General features: G+C 40.5%; 5 non-coding genes across 5 annotated transcripts; 1 reads left to right on the top strand and 4 right to left on the bottom strand.

The window, feature by feature from the left end:
• On the bottom strand, positions 228-301 carry TRNAI-AAU. The gene has a single exon. It is a non-coding gene; the product is annotated as a tRNA-Ile (tRNA).
• On the bottom strand, positions 1,923-1,995 carry TRNAF-GAA. Its single transcript has one exon. It is a non-coding gene; the product is annotated as a tRNA-Phe (tRNA).
• On the bottom strand, positions 11,771-11,864 carry TRNAI-UAU. The gene is made up of 2 exons: positions 11,827-11,864; positions 11,771-11,806 (listed from the first exon to the last, which is right to left on the bottom strand). It is a non-coding gene; the product is annotated as a tRNA-Ile (tRNA).
• Positions 15,872-15,944, bottom strand: TRNAT-CGU. The gene has a single exon. It is a non-coding gene; the product is annotated as a tRNA-Thr (tRNA).
• Positions 22,003-22,109, top strand: TRNAL-CAA. Its single transcript has 2 exons — positions 22,003-22,040; positions 22,064-22,109. It is a non-coding gene; the product is annotated as a tRNA-Leu (tRNA).

The raw sequence follows: 22,623 nt of genomic DNA, 5'->3' as shown, positions 1-22,623 counted from the left end.
TGGGGGAGATCACTGCCAAGTGAGGGGCAATTCCTCAAACTAAACCAAAAGAGAATCTTCATAGGTGGCTAGATTTCCGAATGTGTAACTTGTATCCTCGCTCTGCACCGCAGGTAAAGTTCACAGCCACGAGGGAAACGTTTAAGCTTCTGGACCTTGGATTATAATAACCGTGGGTTGTAAAGGTCCACCCTGCCGGTATCATAAGTCCAAAACTAAACCAGGAGTGGCCCGTACGGGGATCGAACCCGCGACCTTGGCGTTATTAGCACCACGCTCTAACCAACTGAGCTAACCGGCCACCGCAGGAGTACCTGTCTTTATGAAAGTAAATGTTTACATTTTTGTTTTAGTCTAAAAAATTATTAAAAATAATAACTTTCTTTTATCCCTCTCCCTCAGACCACATTCATAGACTATAATGAGTAATCTATACTATTTCAATTCTTCATATTTGGACTAGAAAATCAACGGAGAAATTTTTGTGCAGAAGTTGAGCCTAGTTTATTTGTAGAAAAAGCACTGTAATAAGATCTTCAATCGTGGGTGAAGGGAGCCTTCTGTTTTTAAAAGCATACCCCTACTGGATCACAAATTGCAAATAATTTGCAACTTAGAGACCTAATGTTTTCAAATTGGTATTAAAATTTTCACCCAGTGATACAGTGAATTCTCTGTGTCACTCATCTTCCATTTTGCGAATGGAAGAATCCAAGCAAGAGGTTGGAGAAGATAGAGTGAGATGAGCTCGTTGGCCCTCGAGGAGGCTATAGTTTGTATCACCTAAAGTTGAAGGAATCTCCTGCAGCCTCGGGAAATGTCCCTTTACATTTCCTGGGGTTGCATTGGTGTTTTGTTTTGTTTTGTTTCCTACCTTTTGAACTTTCCTGCTGACCGACCCCTAGTTAAATTTTCACTGAATATACATTTAAAGCCAAATGAATCAACAAGTAATGATTTTTGTTGAATTTTAAGCCGATGCTGCTGCAAGGGAGAAGTGTGAGTTGCTAGTGGTTGGTTAAGTATTTAACAGTCAAAGGCTCAAGTCCCGCCAGTCTTCTAGGTTTTACTTCTCCAGTCTTCAAGAGCTCTTGTCCTGGTAAGGCTTGCTGCTGCAGCTGCTGCTGCTGCTGCTAAGTCGCTTCAGTCGTGTCCGACTCTGTGCGACCCCATAGACGACAGCCCATCAGGCTCCACCGTCCCTAGGATTCTCCAGGCAAGAACACTGGAGCGGGTTCCCATTTCCTTCTCCAATGCATGAAAGTGAAAAGTGAAATTGAAGCCGCTCAGTCGTGTCCGACTCTTAGCGACCCCATGGACTGCAGCCTACCAGGCTCCTCCATCCATGGGATTTTCCAGGCAAGAATACTGGAGTGGGTTGCCATTTCCTTAGGTGCTCAAAAGTCACAGAAACGAAATCTGTTAATTCTTGGGCAGTTCCAAGTCCTCTGTACTTTTCAAAATCAACTACCTTCCGGCTTTTGAGGATTCTTCTACATTCTAAAATGTATGTGTAGACCCCTAATGTTCACTCAGAAAGCCATCGCTAAAGAATGAGCGTGTTTTAGCAATTTGAACTCCGAAAGAATTACTGTAAATAAGGGACAATTGAAATTGCTCGTACCCTGATTCTTATAGATGCCTTTAATAACATCTAAATGAATACATAAATATAAAGCACTAAGTGTTTTGCTTTAGGTTTTCTTCCCCTCTTTACCTCAAGGAATTACTGGTAGTTGTGGAAGAATTACTGTGTATAGGCACAGAATTACATTTTGCCATAGAAATTAAGGGTAAATGTATGCAACTCCTCAGTCTATAAAGGCACTATAGACTTATTATATTGTATATTTGAAGGCAATGGACATTTAGTTTGACTTCAGTATCTCATAGTTCGCATTACAAAAGGCTAAGAAAACAGTTGCCGAAACCCGGGATTGAACCAGGGACCTTTAGATCTTCAGTCTAACGCTCTCCCAACTGAGCTATTTCGGCCACTTGTTGGGTACTACCTTGTCAACTACTCTCTTTAAATAGTCTTTTCTTAACTACTTCCTCCATTTCAGAAAAATGTAAGAAAACCTTTTGTCTTGTTTTCTAAAAACATAATACACTTCCCCATTCAAAAACAATTGTACTAACAACAAAAAAATAAGACAATGGGGAAACATCTCCAAATTTCCCGAGTATGAAAGGAGGAACAAAAGAACAGTGGTAAAAGAAAATTTATGTATATGAATTGGAGAGAGCCAAAGGGGTGTGGTGATTTATAGCTTCCTGTTGGAGCCGAAAGCTTCCTAGAACTCAAGACAACACCGTTTGAGATCATTTCTAGCCTGATGCTTAAATATCTTCTGTTCTTTCAGTCATTTTTATTCCTTTCTATTCTATTAAAGTACGTCATATACTTTTAAGGGCACAGCGTGATGATCTCTACAAGTTTACACCCCTTAGTCACCATGCATGCTCCCTCATGTTCCCTCTCATTTGTTTTTAAACTTTATACATATTGAATCAAATAGACTCTGCATTCTTATAAGTCTGGCTTCTTTCACTCAATATTGTCTTTGAGATTCATCTGTTTTTTCTTAAAGCAGTTAAAAGCAGTTTGTTCCTATTTATAAACGTTCATTTTATGGTTGTACCACAATTTACTTATCCACTCTAATGTTGATAGGCGTTTGGCTCTCAATTTGTGGTTATCATAAAAAGCACTGAACTTTCTTGTGCATAGTTTCAGATGAACATAATCATTGATTTATTAGATAGATATATAGGTGTAAAGGTGGAATTGCGGGTCTACAGGATATGTGTGTGTTTAACTTTATTACGTGCTGTGAAACTGTTTTCCAAATGTAACAGTTCACACTACTGAAAGCAACCTATGAGGCTTCCATTTGCTTCACAGTCTAGCCAATACTGGATATTGTCATTGTAATTTTCGCTACTTGGGCCAGAATGTAGTTCTTTGTGAGTTTGACCTGTATTTTTGATGATTATGATATTTTACATCTTCCCATATGTTCTTCCCTATTTAAGAAATTGGGTTGATTGCCAGTTTTTTAAAAAATGACTTGTAGTTCATTTCTTGTTCAGTCATTCAGTTGTGCCCAACTCTGCAACCGCATGGAATGAAGCCCGCCAGGCTTCCCTGTCCTTCACCATCTCTCGGAGCTTGCTCAAACTCATGTCCATTGAGTTGGTGATGCCATCCAATCATCTTGCCCTCTGTTGTCACCTTCTCCTGCTGCCTTCAATCTTTCCCAGCATCAGGGTCTTTTCCAATGAGTTGGCTCTTATGTGTTGTGAGTACAAGTCCTCTGTCAGATATGTGTTGCAAATATGTTCTCCCAATTTGTGGTACATCTTTAGCTCTCCTAATTTTCTATTTTGAACTTTTTAATTTTAATGAAGTCCAACTTATCAGCCTTTACAGTTAGTGCTATTTTGCATCCTAGTTCAGAAATATTTGCCTACACTAAAGTCATGAAGCTGTTCTCCTATGTTTCTGTCTAGAAGTTTAAGTATTTTATTTTTAACATTTAAGTTTATATTCCATTTTGAATTTATGTATAGTGTGAGATAAGTATTAAATTCATTTTCTTTAATATATTATTTCAATTAACCCAGCATTATTTATTGAAAAGTCAATTTTTCCCCTACTGAATTGCACTGTCTCCCTATCATCAAACAGGGAACTGTATATGTGTCTGTTTTTCCCTAGACTTTCTATTCTGCCCCATAGACCTACGTTTGTCTTTACACTAAAATGACACTATCTTAATTTCTTTAACTTAAAATTAAGTAATAATATCTTGAAGCATTATTTACAATAGCCAGGACATAGAAACAACCTAGATAACCATCAACAAATGAACAGATAAACAAGTAGTGGTACATATATACAATGGAGTATTACTCAGACATAAAAAGGAATGAACTTGAGCCAGTTCTAGTGAAGTGGATGAACCTAGAGCCTGTTATACAGAGTGAAGGAAGTCAGAAAGAGAAAACAAATTCATATATCAACGAATATATATGGAATCCAGAAAAATGGTGCTGATGAACTTAATTTTAGGCCAGCGATAGAGACACAGGCATAGAGAACTTGTAGACACAGTGGGGGAAGGAAAGGGTGGGAAGAATTGAGAGAGTAGCATTAAAAAGTATGCATTACCACATATGAAATAGATAGCCGGTGGAAATTTGCTGTACGATGCAAGGAGCTCAACCTGGTGCTCTTTGATAGCCTAGAGCTTCGATATGGGGCAGAAGGTGGGAAGGAGATTCAAGATGGAGGGGACATATGTATACCTATAGCTGGTTCATGTTATTGTAGGCAGAACTGACACAACATTGTAAAACAAATATCCTCTGATTAACTAAACAAATTATTTTAAAAATTAAGTAATATTGTCTGATAATACAGGGCCTCAGTTTTGTTTTTCTTACTTTGGATTGCCATAGCTATTCTGGATTTTTAAATTTTTTTAACTTATTATTTAAAAATTATTATTTCAGTATAAATGACTGTGGCTCAGATCATGAACTCCTTCATCAAATATATATTTTGTAAATATTTTCTCCAGTCTGTCATTCTCTTTCCACAGGCTTTCACAGGCAGAAAATTTTAATTTTAATGGACTCCAATTCTTCCATTTTTTCTCTTTCACAGATCATATTCTTGGTATAGTATCTAAAAAATCATTTCCAGGGACTTCCCTGGTAGTTCAGTGGCTCGGACTCCCTTCTCCCAGTGCACAGAGCCAGGGTTCAGTCCCTGGTGGGAGAATTGGATCCCACATGCCACAAATAAGACAGTCAAATAAAGAATTATATATATTTTTTAAGTTATCACCAGGAGTTCCCTGATGGTCTAATGATAAGGATTCAGTGCTTTCACTACCCTGGCTCAGGTTCAACCCCTGAGCATGGAATTGAGATCCTATAAGCTGTGTAGTGTGGTAAATAGTTATCACCAAACCTGAGATCAGCTATGTTTTCTCCTGTGTTATCCAGAAAAGTTTTATATTTTTCATTTAGGTCTGGCCTATAATCTGCTTTTGAAATGGCAACCCACTCCAGTATTCTTGCCTGGAAAATCCCATGAACAGAGGAGTCTGGTGGGCTATAGTCCATGGGATTGCAAAGAGTTAGACGCAAATGAGAGACTGAGTGTGCGTGCACATCATCTACTTGAATTAATATTTGTGACATAAGATCTATGTCTAGATTCATTTTTATTTTGCATGTAGTTTTTTCTGAATTATTTGTTGAAAATATAAGTTTTTTATTAAGTTGTCTTTGCTCCTTCATCAAAGATCAGTTGACTGGATTGGTTTAGGTCTATATCTAGGTTCTTTATTCTGTTCCGTTGATCTATTTATTTATTCTTTCACCAATACCATACTGTCTTGATCACTGTAGCTTTCTAACAAATCTTGAAGCTAAATAATGTCAGATCTCCAACCTTTTTCTTCAGTGGTGGTGGTGGAGGTTTAGCTGCTAAGTCATGCCCAAATCTTGTGACTCCATGGACTGTAGCCCACCAGGCTCCTCTGTCCATGGAATTTTCCAGGAAAAAATACTGGAGTAGATGGCCATTTCCTTCTCCAGGTTGTTAACTTCAGTATCCTGTTGGTTATTTTGAATCTTTCAATATACTTTAAAATCAGTTTATCAATATACATAATATAACTTGCTTGGTTTTTTACTATATCCTCCAAAGAATGGGCTCATTTAATCTAAGTAATCAAATTTGTGGGCTCACCTGACTATGGAGCCTGCAGACCAAAACTACTGAGACAGTGCTGCAACTACTGAAATGCACATGCCTAGAGCCAGATCAAGAGAAGCAACAAGAGAAGCCACCAAAAACAGGAAGCCCACACACAGAAATGAAGAGGAACCCCAGCTCACCACAAGCAGTGAAGCCTCCAGGTAGGAACAAAGACTGAGGGCAACCAAAAATATATAAATGAATAAATTGTTTCCTAACAAAAGTGGAAGAGAGAGACATAAGAAGATGAGAATCAGAGAAGATGTGACAAGGGAAGCAGAGATTACAGTAATGCAATTGCTGGCTTTGAAGGTGAATGGGGTCCAGAGTTAAGGGATGTGGGCCACCTCTAGAAGCTAGAAAAAGCAAGAAAAAGAATTGTCCAAGAGAATTTCCAGAAGGAACAGACTTGCCAACAGCTTGGTTTTAACCCAGTGAGAGCCTTTTTAGACTTCTTATCTACAAAACTGCAAGACAAGAATTTTGTGCTAAGCCACTAATTTTCTGACATGAGAGCAATTGTACAGTAGTTTGAATATTCTTTGGCATTGCCTTTCTTTGGGATAGGAAGGAAAACTGACCTTTTCCAGTCCTGTGGCCACTGCTGAGTTTTCCAAATTTGCTGACATAATGAGTGCAGCACTTTAACAGCATCATCTCTTAGAACTTTAAATAGCTCAGCTGGAATTCCATCACTTCCATTAGCTTTGTTCACAGTAATGCTTCCTAAGGTCCACTTGACTGCATATCCCAGGATGTCTGGCTCTAGGTGAGTGAGTGACCACATCATCCTGGTTTTCCAGATCATTAAGACCTTTTTTGTATAGTTCTTCTTGTGTATTCTTGCCACCTCTTCTTAATATCTTCTGCTTCTATCAGGTCCTTGCCGTTTCTGTCCTTTATTGTGCCTATCTTTGCATGAAATGATGGTATTTCCAATTTTGTTAAAGAGATTTCTAATCTTTCCCAGTCTATTGTTTACCTCTATTTCTTTTAATTGTTCACTTAAGAAAGCTTTATTATCTCTCCTTGCTATTGTCTGAAACTCTGCTTTCAGTTGAATATACCTTTCCCTTTCTCCTTTGCCTTTCGCTACTCTTCTTTTCTTAGCTATTTGTATGGCCTCCTCAGACAACCACTTTGCTTTCTTGCATTTCTTTTTCTTTGGGATGGTTTTGCTCACCACCTTCTGTACAATGTTACAAACCTCCGCGTCCATAGTTCTTCAGGCATTCTGTTCATCACATCTCATCCTTTGAATCTAATTGTCACCTCCACTATATAAACATAAGGGATTTGATTTAGGTCAAATGGCCTAGCAGTTTTCCCTACTTTCTTCAATGTAAGCCTGAATTTTGCAGTAAGGATTTCATGATCTGAGCCATAGTCTGTTCCAGATCTTGTCATTGCTGACTATATAGAGCTTTGCCATCTTCGACTGTAGAGAATATAATCATTCTGATTTTGGTATTGAATGGTGATGTCCATGTGTAGAGTCTTCTCTTGTGTTGTTGGAAGAGGGTGTTTTCTATGACCAGGGCATTCTCTTGCCAAAACTCTGCTAAACTTTGCCCTGCTTCATTTTGTACTGCAAGGCCAAACTTGCCTGTTACTCCAGGTATTTCTTGACCTCCTACTTTTGCATTCCAGTCTCTTATGATGAAAAGAGCATCTCTTTTTTTGGTGTTAGTTCTAGAAGGTCTTGTAGGCCTTCATAGAATCATTCATATTCAGCTTCTTTGGCATTAGTGATTAGTAATTGGGGCATAGACTTGGATTACTGTGATGTTGAATGTTTTGCCTTGAAAACAAACCAAGTCTGTCATTTTTGAGATTGCACTCAGGCACTGCATTTTGGACTCTTGTTGACTGTGAGGGCTACTTCATTTCTTCTAAGGGATTCTTGCCCACAGTTGTAGATATAATGGTCATCTGCATTAAATTTACCCATTCCTGTCCATTTTAGTTCACTGCTTAGCAAGGTAATGCTCAAAATCCTTCAAGCTAGGCTTCAGCAGTATGTGAACCAAGAACTTGCAGATGTACACGCCGAATTTAGCAAAGGCAGAGGAACCAGAGATCTTATTTTCTTGGGCTACAAAATTACTATGAACGGTGACTGCAGCCCTGATATTAAAAGACCCTTGCTCCTTGGAAGAAAAGCTGTGACAAACCTATACAGCGTATTAAAAAGCAGAAACATTGCTTTCTGGAAAAAGTCTGTATAGTCAAACTCATACTTTTTCACTTCCTAATTATCTCACCATGCTGGGCATGACCCAAGATGCTGGGAGGAAAAAGATCAAGTCCCTATTCTTATGAAGCTTATCTTCTGGTGGATGGAGACAGATACAAGGCAAATAGATTTTAAAATATGGAAAACAAAACAAAACAAAAGTCATGGTTTTGGTATGGGTGTGAGAGTTAGACCATAAAGAAGACTGAGCACCAAAGAATTGATGATTTTGAATTGTGGTGCTGGAGAAGACTCTTGGGAGTCCCTTGGACTTCAAGGAGATCAAGCGAGTCAATCCTAAAGGAAATCAATATTCATCAGAAGGACTGATACTGAAGCTGAAGCTCCAGTACTTTGGCCACGTGATGCAAAGAGCCCACTCATTGGGAAAGACCCTGATGCTGGGAAAGATTGAGGACAGGAAGAGAAGGGGGTGACAGAGGATGAGATGGCTGGATGGCATTCCCGACTCAATGGACATGAGTTTGAGCAAACTCCAGGAGACAGTGAAGGACAGGGAAGCCTGGTGTGCTGCAGTCCATGGGTTACAAAGAGTCAGGCACAATTTAGCAACTGAACAACAACAACAATTAGGTTTGTCCTAATTTGTTACAGAAGCAATAGGAAATTAATACAATTATCAAAATTCATCAAACTCTACACTTAAAATGCTTGAATCTTACTGTATATAAATGTCTTACCAGAAAAGAGACCTAAGGGACTTCCCAGGTGGTCCAGGGGTAAGACTCCACACTCCCAATGCGGGGGGGCCCCAACTTGATCCTTGGTCACATGCCGCAAACCGCAACTAAGAGTTTGAATGCTACAACTGAAACTCCTCATGCCTAGTGCATCCTAAATAAATGCATTTTGCTTTAAAGGAAACATTAGAGAACTGTATTGTTGCTTTCTGTTTTGAACCACTAGCTGCACAGAAGTTAGTGTGATCAGAGTCATCACAGAGTTCCCAAATCAAGCCATGGGAATCAGAGACAACCCAGCCCTTGACTGGCCAGAGATCACTACAGGAAACAGGAATAACCCCTGGAGCCATTCTTTGTGATTCTGGCAATTTTATTTTCACATTGTTTCCTCAAACAACATTTGGTCACTGTATTAACTAGTATTATGTAATATCATGTCAGGCACTAGGTTTCAAAAACTATTAAAGAGACTCTTCTGTTGAAAAATTCAGTAAGTCCCTGACATACAAATAACTTCCATTACAGGACTTCGTCCATGAGTCCAGTTCATTCACAAAGTTAACCTAGGTACCCAACTAACACAATCAGCTATACAGTATTGTACTATAATAGGTTTATAATACTTTTTACACAAATAATACATAACAAACAAAAAATAAAATAAACATTTTAATCTTACAGTAGAGTAGTACAATACAACAGCTGGCATTCAGGGGCTGGCATGGAGTGTACAGGCAAGAAGAGCTACTGACTGGAGGAGGGAGAGATGGGAGATGGTAGAGCTGAAGGACTGTCAGCAATAGGAGATGGAGGGCAAAGGGGCAGTGTCACTCATGCCTGACACTGAAGACATAAGTTCTGATTCCTTGCTGAATTCAATTCTATCTCAGTTCAGTTTAGTTCAGTTCAGTCGCTCAGTCGTGTCGGACTCTTTGCGACCCCATGAATCGCAGCTCTCCAGGTCTCCCTGTCCATCACCAACTCCCGGAGTTCACTCAGACTCACGTCCATCGAGTCGGTGATGCCGTCCAGCCGTCTCATCCATCCTCTGTCGTCCCTTTCTCCTCCTGCCCCTGATCCCTCCCAGCTCGATGATCCAGTGATCTGGGTAGTAGCTCTTTTTTTCTCACCGTAAATGACACGGTACCACAGTATTGCTTTCTGAACGGCGGCTGCCTCCTTTGTGTATCATTATAGATTCAGGTCCTGTGCTCAAAAGCTAACAGTGCCTCCTCAAATAAAGAAAATTCCCTTGCCATTTCCTTCATCATGAATCACTTCAGTTCTTCAGTTACTTCTTCCTCTTATCTCTCTTCTTCCTTTTTCTGGGCCTCCAATTCCTGGTGCTTCTCAGCAGTACCAGACACATCACTGATGCTTTTACACTTGCTTCTGGACATCCTAGACTTGGAAGAAAGATACTGTACTCTATACAGTACTGTACAATAAAGTACACAAAAGCACAACCACTTGTAGAGGATGCACGCATGTGACGATGTAAGCCAGGCAAGTGAACTAACTCACGTGACTGGACAAGCGAATGCATGTTGGCATTTTTGAAAGTTCTGCAACTTGAAGATTCATATGTAGAGGACTTACTATGTGCCAGGGCGACCCCTTTTCCTTTTTCTTCTCTAACTATGCTCATGGCTCCATTCCCATAGCTTGACTTTTGCCTCTGCCCATACCTGTCTTTCACCATATATATCCAAGACTTTCTCCCTTATTTCCTTCAGGTTTCTGCTTAAATGTCACTGCTTAGACAGGCCTTCTCTAACAACCTTATATTACATAGCACTCCCAGCATATTCCCTGGTATCCTTGATCCCTCTTATCCTATTTTTGCTTTTTGCTATAAGCTTATTACCATTTTGTCTAACTATATATAAATATATTTATGTTCAGTTGTTCATTGCTTATTTCCCTCTACTAGAAATTAGGTTCTAGAGAATAGAGATTTGATTTTTTTTCCCCCCACTACAGTAATCTCAGCATCTAGAGTGGATCTGCCAAAAAGCAGGCATCAAGTATTTGCTGAATGGCTGCCTTTGAGATAAAGTGCACAGGAGAGGGAGTGGATTTGAGTTTGATGATTTCCCCATGTGTTGCTGTTACAGACTTGCAGGCATGTCTAGACAGAAATATCCTGTAGGCAGTAGGATGCATATGTCTTGATTCAAAAGAGGGGACTGGATGGGAAGGAAATCTTAAAATCATCAGTATTTGGAAAGATGTTGTAATTAAGGGAATGAATATAATACAAAGAATGTGTATATGAGTAGGTGAGAAAAAAATTGAGATGAAACTGTAGGCTATAACGATACATAAGAAACACAAGGAGGGCCCTGTGAAACAATGAAATCCAGGAGAGACTGGATACAAGTAGAGCAACATACGATCATTTATTTCAGACACAGCCTCCAGATGAATGTCGTTTTTCCAAACAAGGTCGTTTATTTTCTGATGAAATTAGGAAGAAATACATACACAGCTACCTACGTTTCATTGCAGGGGGAGATAAATTTCTGTTCCCCAGTCTGGTTTATGTAAAGCAGGCGGTGGAGCTCAACTCAAACACATTTATATTTCACAGATGAAGTTCAGCAACCTCAGTACAGATCTTATGGAACTCGACGTTAAGATGCCTGAGCGCAGCTTCTGGTCATTCGTGAGCCCCTGTGACAGCTGCACGAAATGGCAGAGCGTAAGACCCAGGTTGTCCTCTTCCGTGCTCAATTCCCAAAGATTTGAGGGATGGTTTTACACTAGGAGCGAGGAAAGGATGAGGGAGACTCATTCGAAGCTGTACAACCTGACTTTAAGAACTCCTGACAGAGGAGAATCGAATATGACTGAATGAGCTCAATTTGCCTCCTTTCGGCTTGTGATTTCTTTGTGTTTGAAAACGACCAAATATCCTCCTTAATCATGGGAATATCTGCGTTCTCACCTTGGAAAATGTAGTAGCCTCTTTTTAGCTTTTATCTTTAAAGAGGAGAGATGGAAAGTATTAGAGTGAAAAGAAACTGAAACCGTAAAGGAAAGAAAACATGCTCCAGGTGAGGCTCGAACTCACAACCTCGGCATCACCCGCACATATACTGCTGTATAAGTACCGCGCGCTAACCGATTGCGCCACTGGAGCATGCTTTCCCCTAGCTCTCGGTGCGCACTCTACAGAGCCATGAGCGACCGGCGCGCAGGATCCCCAAGACAAGCAGAGCGGGAACGCGCCGCACTGCTGGGGACCCTCTTCTCCCCACCCTCCTCAGCCGCGGCTGGCCTGGCAGAGACACTTTGATCGAGACACTTCCATCTCTCCCGCAAGCGTGTTTGTGATCCTTCCTCTGGGCCCGCAAAGATCAGCATTTCCCAGGTGTTCAGGGATGCTCGTTTCAGAAGCCCCGAGAAAAGGCTGAAGAGAAAGGACGGGCGGACTCTGGTTCCCCCTCGCCTTGACTCCAAGAAGGGAACAATTTCCGCGGAAGACAAGGGCTATTTGACTGAGGTATTGCATCACTGCGCACCGCCTGGCTGATCCGTGATCCTTCCTACCAGATCAGGACCCAGAGAAGCAGAGCCAGCCCAGTCCTCGCCCAGCGGGTTTCCCAGCACCCGCTGCGCTTCTGGCGGAACTATCCACCTTGCTGTCCAGCATCTCTGGGCTGTGCCTCCAGGTTCCCCTAAATCCTTCCCGAGCCTGCTTGCAAACCTCATTCTAAGTCATACAGCCGGCTGGTCCGGCATCTCCTGTGGGAAAACAACCAGAGCGGAAACGGCTCCTTTGTGCCGAGTGTTAAAAGAGACCAAGGTGGTGTCCCCGATCCCCACTCCCACCCTGCTCCTCCACCCGCTTTGACCTTCTTTCGAGGTTCATTGCAGGTAGTTTGCCTCTACAACCCAGTAGAGTAGAGGCAAACCCAATTTGCCCACCCAGTATCTTCATTTTCTGCCTGGGGCATCTCATTATAAAGGCCAATTTTGTTTGTTAGTTTGCTTGTTTGTATTTGGCATAGAGTAATCGCAGCTGGCACATACATACCAGGTGTGAGGCTTTCAGGCTTTTATGGAATAATTCCTGTCAGTGAGAAGGAGAATTGTGTAAATAATGGAATAGCCTGACTATTCCTGTCCACACGGGACTTAACAAACAGGATTGAGAGTGCTAGACCAGTGACCAAATATCCCCATTCAGATGCAGGAAGGAGTGCGAGGGGAGAGAACTATTTCCATATTTCGGCGTCTGCTGCGTTGTTGTACTGGATCGTTACGTGTGTTTAAAACACACCTTAAAGTAAGGAGCAGTGAGAAGCGACATAGCCCTTTAGTAATGACCATCTCACCACACGATCTTCTCCTAGATTCCCACCACACAGTCCTCGAGCTCTGTCTGAACCTCTAGAGGGCATTCATCTAACAACAATAGCAGCCACAAGTTGGATGGCGCTTATTGGGCCAGACATTGTTCTAAGTGATTTATATAAACCTCATCTTAGCACTCATGTGCTGTATTCCAAGTCTGGATCTAGACAAGAAGAACCAGTATCTTCGGAACTATTCTTAAGAGATGAAAACTTACAAGACTCACAATATGTCACTGGATATTAAACTGACTTTCATTAATACAATGCAGACATTATAAGCATAAAAAAATGTGCATGAAGAAAAATGTAGATAGAAAGCCAAGTGCTTGGGATTGTTAACGTTAAAAAAAAAAAAAAAAAAAAAACCTTCTGATTTCTGCCTGCTCTTTTTTCTATGGAAGTATGGCCTGCAGGAGAAGGCAATGGCACCCCACTCCAGTACTCTTGCCTGGAAAATCCCATGGACGGAGGATCCTGGTAGGCTGCAGTCCATGGGGTCACTAAGAGTCGGACACGACTGAGCAACTTCCCTTTCACTTTTCACTTTCATGCATTGGAGAAGGCAATGGCAACCCACTCCAGTGTTCTTGCCTGGAGAATCCCAGGGATGGGGAAGCCCAGTAGGAGGCCGTCTATGGGGTCACACAGAGTCGGACACGACTGAAACGACACAGCAGCATAGCCTGCACTGACTACAATTTAGGTTTCCCTGCCCTGCAACTTCATCTTGAGTTTCAACTGAGGGAGCAAACAGAATGAGAGAAGACAGAAAGTTTGGAGTATTTATCTCTCTGGATTCCTTTCTCTGGGTCAACTTGATTTAGTTCATCAAAGTGGATGTTTCCTTCAAGTTCCAGATAAATACCCAAAGTGAATTTGCTGGATCATATGGTAGTTCTATTTTTAATTTTTTTAGAAGCCTCCATGATGTTTTCCATAATGAGTGCATAAATTTACATTTCCACTTACAGTGCAGAAAGGTTTCCTTTTCTCCGCACCCTCACCAGCACTTGTTATTTCTTGTCTTCTTGATAATAACTCCCTTATATAATTGATGTATTTAAACCATTAATATTCATAGTAATTATTGATGTGGCTGGATTAATATTTACTAAGTCATTATTGGCTTTTGTTTACTACCCTTGTTCTTTCTTCCTACTTTTGTCATCTACACTTTTGAGGTTTTAATTGAGCATTTATATGATTCTATGTTCTCTCCTGTCTTAGCATACAGTTACACTTCTTTTACTTTTTTCAGTAGTTTGCAATATATTTACAACTAGTCCAAGTCTACTTTCAGATAACACTAATAGCACTATATCATGTCCTGAATAGCGTGAGTACCTTATAACAACAAAAGAATCCCAATTGCTCTCACCTGTACCTTGTATCATTGCTGTCATTCATGTCACATATATACAGACGTACACAGCAAATATATATAGAGAGAGGTGTGTGGTATATAAATAAGTGTACATAATCAAATACTTAGTTAATACTATTATTTTGAACAAACTGTTATATAGTAAATCAATTAAGAATGAGAAAAATACAAGTTTTTCTTTTATCTTCACTTATTTCTTCTTCAGTGCTCTTCCTTTGTCTATATAGACCTGAGTTTCTGACCTTTATTTATTATTTTTTCCCATGCCTCTTAAGAAGTCCTTTTAGCATGTTTTTTGTTTGTTTGATTGCTTTTGCAAGTCAGGTCATCTAGCAACAAATTCTCTAAAGTGTTGTTGGTCTTAGAAAGTATTTTTCTTGCTTCCAAAGGATAATTTTGCAGGGTACAAAATGCTGAGTTGGGTTTTTCCCCCCCATCAAAATGTTAAATATTTAACTTCACTGTCTTCTTCCTTGCGTGGTTTCTGAGGAGCAGTCTGATATAATTCTTATCTCTGGTTCTGTATGGGTAAGATGTTTTTCCCTCTAACTTCTTTCAGGACTTTATCTTTTGTTTTCTGTAGTTTAAAAATTAAGTAGCTAGTTGTAGTCTTATTATGTATTCTTGATGTTCTCTGAGCTTCCTCAACCTGTGGTTAGGTGTCTGACATTAATTTTAGGAAAATCCCGAGTCATTATTCTCTCAAATATTTCTTCTCTTACTTTCTCTCTTCTTCTCGAGTTCCCCTTACTTACATGTTACATCTTTTCTACTTGTACTGCAGCCCTTGAACACTCTGTTCTTGTTTTTTTCAGTCTTTATTCTCTTTGCTTTTTCAGTTTTTGAGTTTTCTATTGTTGTATCTAGCTCTGAGATAAAATATGAAGCAAGATATGACTCCTGTCTTCAAGGAAGCTTTGACTCCATTAAGCAAGTATGATAAAATCAATAATTACAATATCTCTTTAGGCTTATAGCACCAAAGTTAGTCAGGACTCCAGGTTACAACAAATTGAATCACAGTAGAAATTGGTTTATTAAAAGGCTTGTTGTTGTTCAGTCATTAAGTCGTGTCCGACTCTTTGCGACCCCATGGACTGCAGCACGCCAGGCTTCTCTGTCCTTCACTGTCTCTCGGAGTTTGCCGACTCAGGTCCGTTGAGTCACTGATGCTATCTAACCATTTCATCCTCTGCCGCCCCTTCTCCTTTTGCCTTCAGTCTTTCCCAGCACCAGGGTGTTTCCCAATGGGTCGGCTCTTCACATCAAAAAGCTTGTACTGGTATTAATTGTATTGGTGGCATTTCAAATGAGGTTTTCCACACCTGAATTTCAGATATCAAGAATTCGTATATCACAGCAACTTTATTTGTGTCATGTGTTTTCTCTAAAAGCAACGTCCCAAGGCTCCAGTGAGATTCGAACTCACGACCCCTGGTTTACGAGACCAGTGCTCTAACCCCTGAGCTACGGAGCCCCAGTAGTTTAGTTTTTAACTCCTTGTCTTAAAGCAGATTATATACTGAAGTCGTTAGGGTTACATTGCTTTATTTTGAATCGTTTCTGGAAAATTTGACACCCTACTGTCAATCCCTTTTCGATTTTCTGATCTGTGGTCAAACAAATTCCCTCACTCTCTGATAGTTTTAACATCATGTTCGATTGGCTTTTGTCAAAGGAAATACAGGACCCCTAATCCAACTCTGAGACTTTTGCCTAAAAATCCAGAGCAGTCGAGGGTCAGAGGTTGCACGTTGACGAGAGTGGGGAATGAACAGCTTGCCCATCCGCTAAGATGCGAGGTTTCCGGATCAGGGGTACGGGGCCACTTGATTTTAATTACAGTCACGCCCTCTGCTCTGCAGTATGTTCCGCACTGATTTTCCAGGCTTCATTTCTTAGAGCCTTGGGGGAAAACACGAGAGATCTGTCTCAAATTCCTCGATATCAGTTTTCAGAAGGGAGACTGAGAGTTGAGGATAAGGATGAGGTCAGCAGGAAGAAGGAAATGGAGCGACCTCCCTGAAACTGAAGCCGAAGAGAGGCTCTGCCTGTTTGTAGCCGTGTCTTTGAGGCTGAAATACCTTTTAAAATCTCGATCCAGGGCTACTGGGTATGGCTGAAATCCAAATAAAAAAATTCTGTCTAAAGGAGCTGTGGCAAAGATATCAGAAAATTTGTTAATTTCCACCCAGGTAAAGGAACTGCGTGGAGAAGGAAACGGCAACCCACTCTAGTCTTCTTGCCTGGGAAATCCCATGGACAGAGGAGCCTGGTAGGCTATAGTCCATGGGGTCTCAAAGAGTCAGATAGGAGCACTCTGAGCACACAGTCACACACATATAAATATGAGCACGCTGATCACTGAGTCAGACACTGAGCACACAAAGGGGCTGTGAGGGTCACACACACACACACACACACGCACACACAATCTGTTTAGGGACTCCACTCAGATCAGCAACAGCAATAATTTAAAGAGACTTGGTGAGGAAGAAAACTCAACCACAAATCCTAGGTCTCCAGTCCCAGATCAGAGACCCTGTGCTCCTGATACAAAGCAAGGATTATTTTCCTGTCTACTTTCAGGATTTGATAGCTGGTTCATTAAAAAACAACTCTTAATGAAAAACAAAAAGCAAAACCAAAAGCAACTCGATTGCCAGCAAATTCAAGTAACTCATTAAAAACAACTCAGCAAATTAAGATTCATTGGTGAAGTGGGGAATCCAGGTTCTATGCTTTGGTCCCAATCTGGAATACAGTTCTCCCATCATTCAGAGGAGAGGCTGTAGAATCTATGAAAAGCCAACAAGCCTGCTCTTTTAAAGGTCTCACTGGGTAAAAAAGTAACACACTCTACCTCCCTCTCTCCACAGTCATATATGGGCAAAATAATGTTCTTATGACCTCAGTTCAGCCACTGAGTCTTGTCCAACTCTTTGCAACCCCATGGACTGTAGCACGCCAGGCTTCCCTGTCCATCACAAACCCCTGAAGCTTGCTCAAACTCATGTCCATTGAGTCAGTGAGGCCATCCAACCATCTCATCCTCTGTTGCCCCCTTCTCCTCCCACCTTCAATCTTTCCCAGCATCAGGGTCTTTTCCAAGGAGTCAGTTCTTCACATCAGGTGGCCAAAGTATTGGAGCTTCAGCTTCAGCATTAGTCCTTCCAATGAATATTCAGGACTGATTTCCTTTAGGATTGACTGGTTTTAATTCTTTGCAGTCCAAGGGACTCTCAAAAGTCTTCTCCAACACCACAGCTCAAAAGCATCAATTCTTTGGAGCTCAGCTTTCTTTATGGTACAACTCTCACATCAGTCACCATCTACAGTAATTCTGGACTCCAAGAAAATAAAGTCTCTCACTGTTTCCATTGTTTTCACATCTATTTGCCAGGAAATGATGGGACCAGATGCCATTATTTTAGTTTTTTGAATGTTTAGTTTTAAGCCAGCTTTTTCAATCTCTTCTTTAACTTTCATCAAGGGGCTCGTTAGATCCTCTTCGCTTTCTGCCATAAGGGTGGTGTCATCTGCATATCTGAGGTTATTGATATTTCTCTTGGCAAACTTGATTACAGTTTGTGCTTTACTAGACCAGCATTTCACCTGATGTATTCTGCATATAAGTTAAAAAATGCAAGGTGAAAATATACAGCCTTGATGTGCTCCTTTCCCAATTTGGAACCAGTCTGTTGTCCCATGTCTGGTTCCAACTGTTGCTCTTAACCTGCATACAGATTTCTCAGGAGGCAGGTCAGGTGGTCTGATATTCACATCTCTTTAAGAATTTTCCACAGTTTATTGTGATCCATAGAGTCAAAGGCTTTAGTGTAGTCAATGAAGCAGAAGTAGATGTTTTTCTGGAATTCTTTTGCTTTTCCTATCATCCAACAGATGTTGGCAATTTGATGTCTTATGACACAGAGTATCATAAACAAAAATATAGAGAAACACAACAAAACAGGAAATGGGCATATTAATGAAGTTGAGAGTGAGGGGAGTGAAAGAAATGTGAGGTCAATTTTATCACTGTTACTCATCAGCAACTTCCTAAACTTCTTGAATGAAAAGTCTGCCTCCTGCCTTCTGGAGGAGCCAGTTTGTTCAGATTCTCCATAATCCTAAACTTGCCTGTCCAGGAGGGCCTCTCTGCTGAAGCTCCTCCTCATCACCTGAGTATCAGAGAGGAAAGGGATGTAGTCTCAAGAAAGATCAGAAACTTTGAGAAAGTCTGTGATTTGCCATTTTCACAGATTTCATCCTATATTTAGGTATAGTATTCACCTCTGATTTTCTTGCACCTAAAGAAATGTATAAGCTCAGTGAAATATGATGAGACAGGCAACAGGAAGAAACTGTCTTCAGGACTTTTCAGTAACAGTCTTCTCAAGGTCTTTCCTGTTTCTGCCTGCTGTACAGCCGCAAAGTCACATGCTATAGAGTTTGTTCCCATTTTTAGGTAAAAAAATTTGCATTATCCACTACTCCTCATGAATTTACTGTCTCTCAGTCCCAAGTTCACCCTTTTTGCCTGCTTTGTGGAAATGGGTATGAATCCTTTAAATAGTTTTCTTTTAATAGGCACCAAATCTCTTCAGTAGAGAATAGTGGAGAATCATTGCAGGAGGAAGGGGGATTTGCATCCTGGTTCCCATGCATTACTTGGCCTGCTGCTTCCCCAGGGCCTACCTCCTACATAGGCATGGCTTTCCCCTGCTTCAGGCTCCAGCAGCCAGCAACAGCCACTAACTTCCCCCGGCGGGCATCCCCCTTGAGTGTTTTCTAGTGGGGAGCTCTCAGTGAGAGACCTCTCCAGGAAGTTTTCCAAGAAACACTGGAAAAATGATCTTCAGCAAGTTCCAGAGGGCAGATTTCAAGCAAGTTCTGCTGGCACAACCCCACAGAAATTGCTCTGCTCTTCAGTGAATCATGCCCAAGCCTTCCCCATCAAGGTCTGGATCTTAGCTAGGGGTAGGGTGAAGTATAGAGGTCTCTTCCTTCTGTGCTTTATCTCAGCCATGGGTGAGGGGGCACTTCCTAAGGTGCTTTAGCAGTCCTAAGGGTAGTGATTTGCTATTCTTATATTCATTAGTATTCACTTTACTTTTTACTCATCAATTCCTTGTTTCTCCAATCCCTTCTTTAGTTAACAATTCTATATATTACACTTTCCCTATTCATTATAAGCAATATACTTTCTGGGGATATAATGTACAACTTGACAACTGTAGTTAACAATACTGTATTGTATATTTTAAAGTTACTAAGAGAGCAGATCTTAAAAGTTCTCATCACAAAGAAAAATAATTTGTAACTTTGTGAGGTGATAGATGTTAATTGAACTAATTATGGTAACCATTTTGCAATATATACATATATCAAATCATTATGTCGTATACCTTAATCTTATATAGTAGTATATGTCAAATATATCTCAATTAAACTGGAAAAATAAATAAACAACTTTTCCTGTCATTATTGGTTCTTCTCTCCTGAGTGGACCAAGACTGATCTATACCTAACTATTGCTACATAACAAATCATAATAAAACTTAATGGCTTAATTTAACACCTATAATTTATTTGGGTTCTACACATTTATTGGTTCTCCCAGAGTTTGGACAGAGCACAGTGGGGACAGTTTGTCTCTGCTCTGTGATTTCTGGAAACTCAAGTGGAAGACTATAAGACCAGTGGCAGGAAATCATCTGAAGAATGGGTTACTCATTATGGCAGTTGTTGCTGGCTGTGGGCTGGAGTCCTTAGGTATTTTCCATGTGATTTCTCCCTGTAGCTTAGTTTGGGCTTCCTCACAGTATGGTGGTTGGGTTCTGGGGACAAATGTCTTGAGAGAAAAGTATTGACAGTTTCTATCACCTTTTACAACCTAGCTTTGGAGAGTCGTATAGCATCCCTTCCATAGCAGGCATAGGCCTAGCCAGATTCAAGGGGAGGGAACATAGACCCCCACCTCCAGAAGGAATGTCTCAAAATTGCATTAAAAGAAAAATACATGACATGAGATATATTGGTATGGCCGTTTTTAGAAAATAGTATCTATGACAGGTTTTTTTTTTTTAATGACTGAATGACTTAATTCTAATCACTTAGAAGCCTCTATCTCCTTAGATTTCATTTATCCAATGTTCCCTGGACTTATAAAGAAAATTTTGAGACATTAAAATAAGTTTGCATTAATATTAAACAGGTGTCTAGGGAACATATTACCCAGAGGTTCATGAAATATTGACAGTGCTGGGCCCTGCAAGAATTGGTGTATTAAAGAAAATTGAATTATGGCATATTTCAGTTTTGATTTCTTGCTTACATTTTCATAATATCCATTTTCAAGTACCCCAAATATTTTAAACCTGTTTTCAGAGGTTTTCATTTCTACAAAAAGTACATAAATAGACTTCAAAGGTGTATAGAAATATACCTATGCCTCAAGCTATAGAAAACATTAATGCAAAAATTCAACATATGTATATATTTAAATACACACTCAATATTGCATACTTTGTAAGCATACTATTAGTATAGAGAAAAAATTATCACAATAAAAAGAGTGAAATCTACAAACAATAACATTATTTTTAAGAGCTGATTTCTATTTGCATTAGGGTAATAGATGAGAAAATTACAAATTTAAAAGTGATAGTTCTCTAATTTAAGTGTCCTATAGATTTGGATCTTCACAGCCTAATTATAGAAACTTGGTGATACTCCAAATTATTCGAGGTTTTAATTTGTCCTCTCCTTTAATCCCCAAATAATCATTGCAACCAAAGCATTTCTTTCCCCTTTGTTTATTTCATTTTCCATCACTTAAATATATTTTTCAGTCATATAAACGTAAACATATGTTTCAGAATTGTTGCGGTCACCCCAGAGGGGTAATATTTTCCGGGAAGCGTCTGAGAGCTCTAGAAAGTAAGGCAAGATTATTACTGAAGAGCACAGGCTACCCTGCAGGGCAGAAAACAGTGACCGGTGGAATGAATGGCTTCGGGCGATTAAATCGGAGTCCGGACGGGTTGAGAACAAGGGGAATGACTCTCTCTCGTCCAGAGCAGTGGGGTTGACCATTTATTCACTCAAAGTTTCCACCGATCCTGAGGCAGCATCGAACTGGACCTGCTTAATGAAGGTTTGAATCACAAAGAAAACTGTGACCCTGGGGTCGAGGTCACAGGTGGGGTTCAAGGCCATAGGAAGAAATTTGTGTGAGTCCGGGTCCCTGTTCTGGCGGGCGGGGCGCGGAAGGCCGGGGACTGGACCTGGAGCTCTGGTTGGTGGGGGTGGGGCGGAACAGTGTCTCTCAATACCTTACCACCCTGTCTCCAGGGCAAAAAGAATTATTCAGGTCTGCATTAACGCTCATGTTCTGCTTCCTTTGTGTTTGTCACTGAACTCACAACTCCCACCCAGTCCGACAAATGTCAGAAACTTTTCTTCTGGGACGCCCCTATACGCCAACTCCTTAGAGTCTACAGTACAATACTGTCAAGGGCTTGAGTCAACGTGTCAGGATGGCCGAGTGGTCTAAGGCGCCAGACTCAAGCTTCTGCTTCCCACCTTTGGGGCTTCTGGTCTCCGAATGGAGGCGTGGGTTCGAATCCCACTTCTGACACATCTTCATTTTGTTCTTACGACATTCAGAACAAAAGTGTTGGAAAGTTCCTGATATTTCTGGGCCCTGACAGTGAGAATTCCCCGGTCAAAGAATCCTGGAATACTTTCAGAATCACGTGGAGGCAACCTCCTGCACTGCCTTCTGAGATTCCCCTCCTCCTAGAAAAAAACGTACCATAACAACTTGTGGTCTTTTCCTTAGTGGATCAACTGATGAGTCATCCACTGTTGGATGTTGGGTTTTTACTGTGGAGAGAATGAATGAAATCCTCACTGCTTTTCTGTACACGGAAAAGAATCTGTTATAAAGCTCTCACAAAGATGACTTTGTGAGATGACATCTTCTTATGTCATTTCTAATATCTAAGAGGGAGAGTCCTTCAAGACTATGACACTGCTGATAATATTTTTAGGTTATCAAAAGGAAATGCTCATACTGTTAAAACTGAGTAAAATTGAGCTCGCTCTGAGATTTCTTTTCAAAATGATTTGATTTAGATATCTTTTCTTTA

Source organism: Capra hircus, chromosome 23 (genome assembly GCF_001704415.2).
Source record: "Capra hircus breed San Clemente chromosome 23, ASM170441v1, whole genome shotgun sequence".
Classification (NCBI taxonomy): Eukaryota; Metazoa; Chordata; class Mammalia; order Artiodactyla; family Bovidae; genus Capra; species Capra hircus.
Note: the sequence above shows the minus strand (reverse complement) of the source record. Positions and strands in the feature narration are given on the sequence as shown.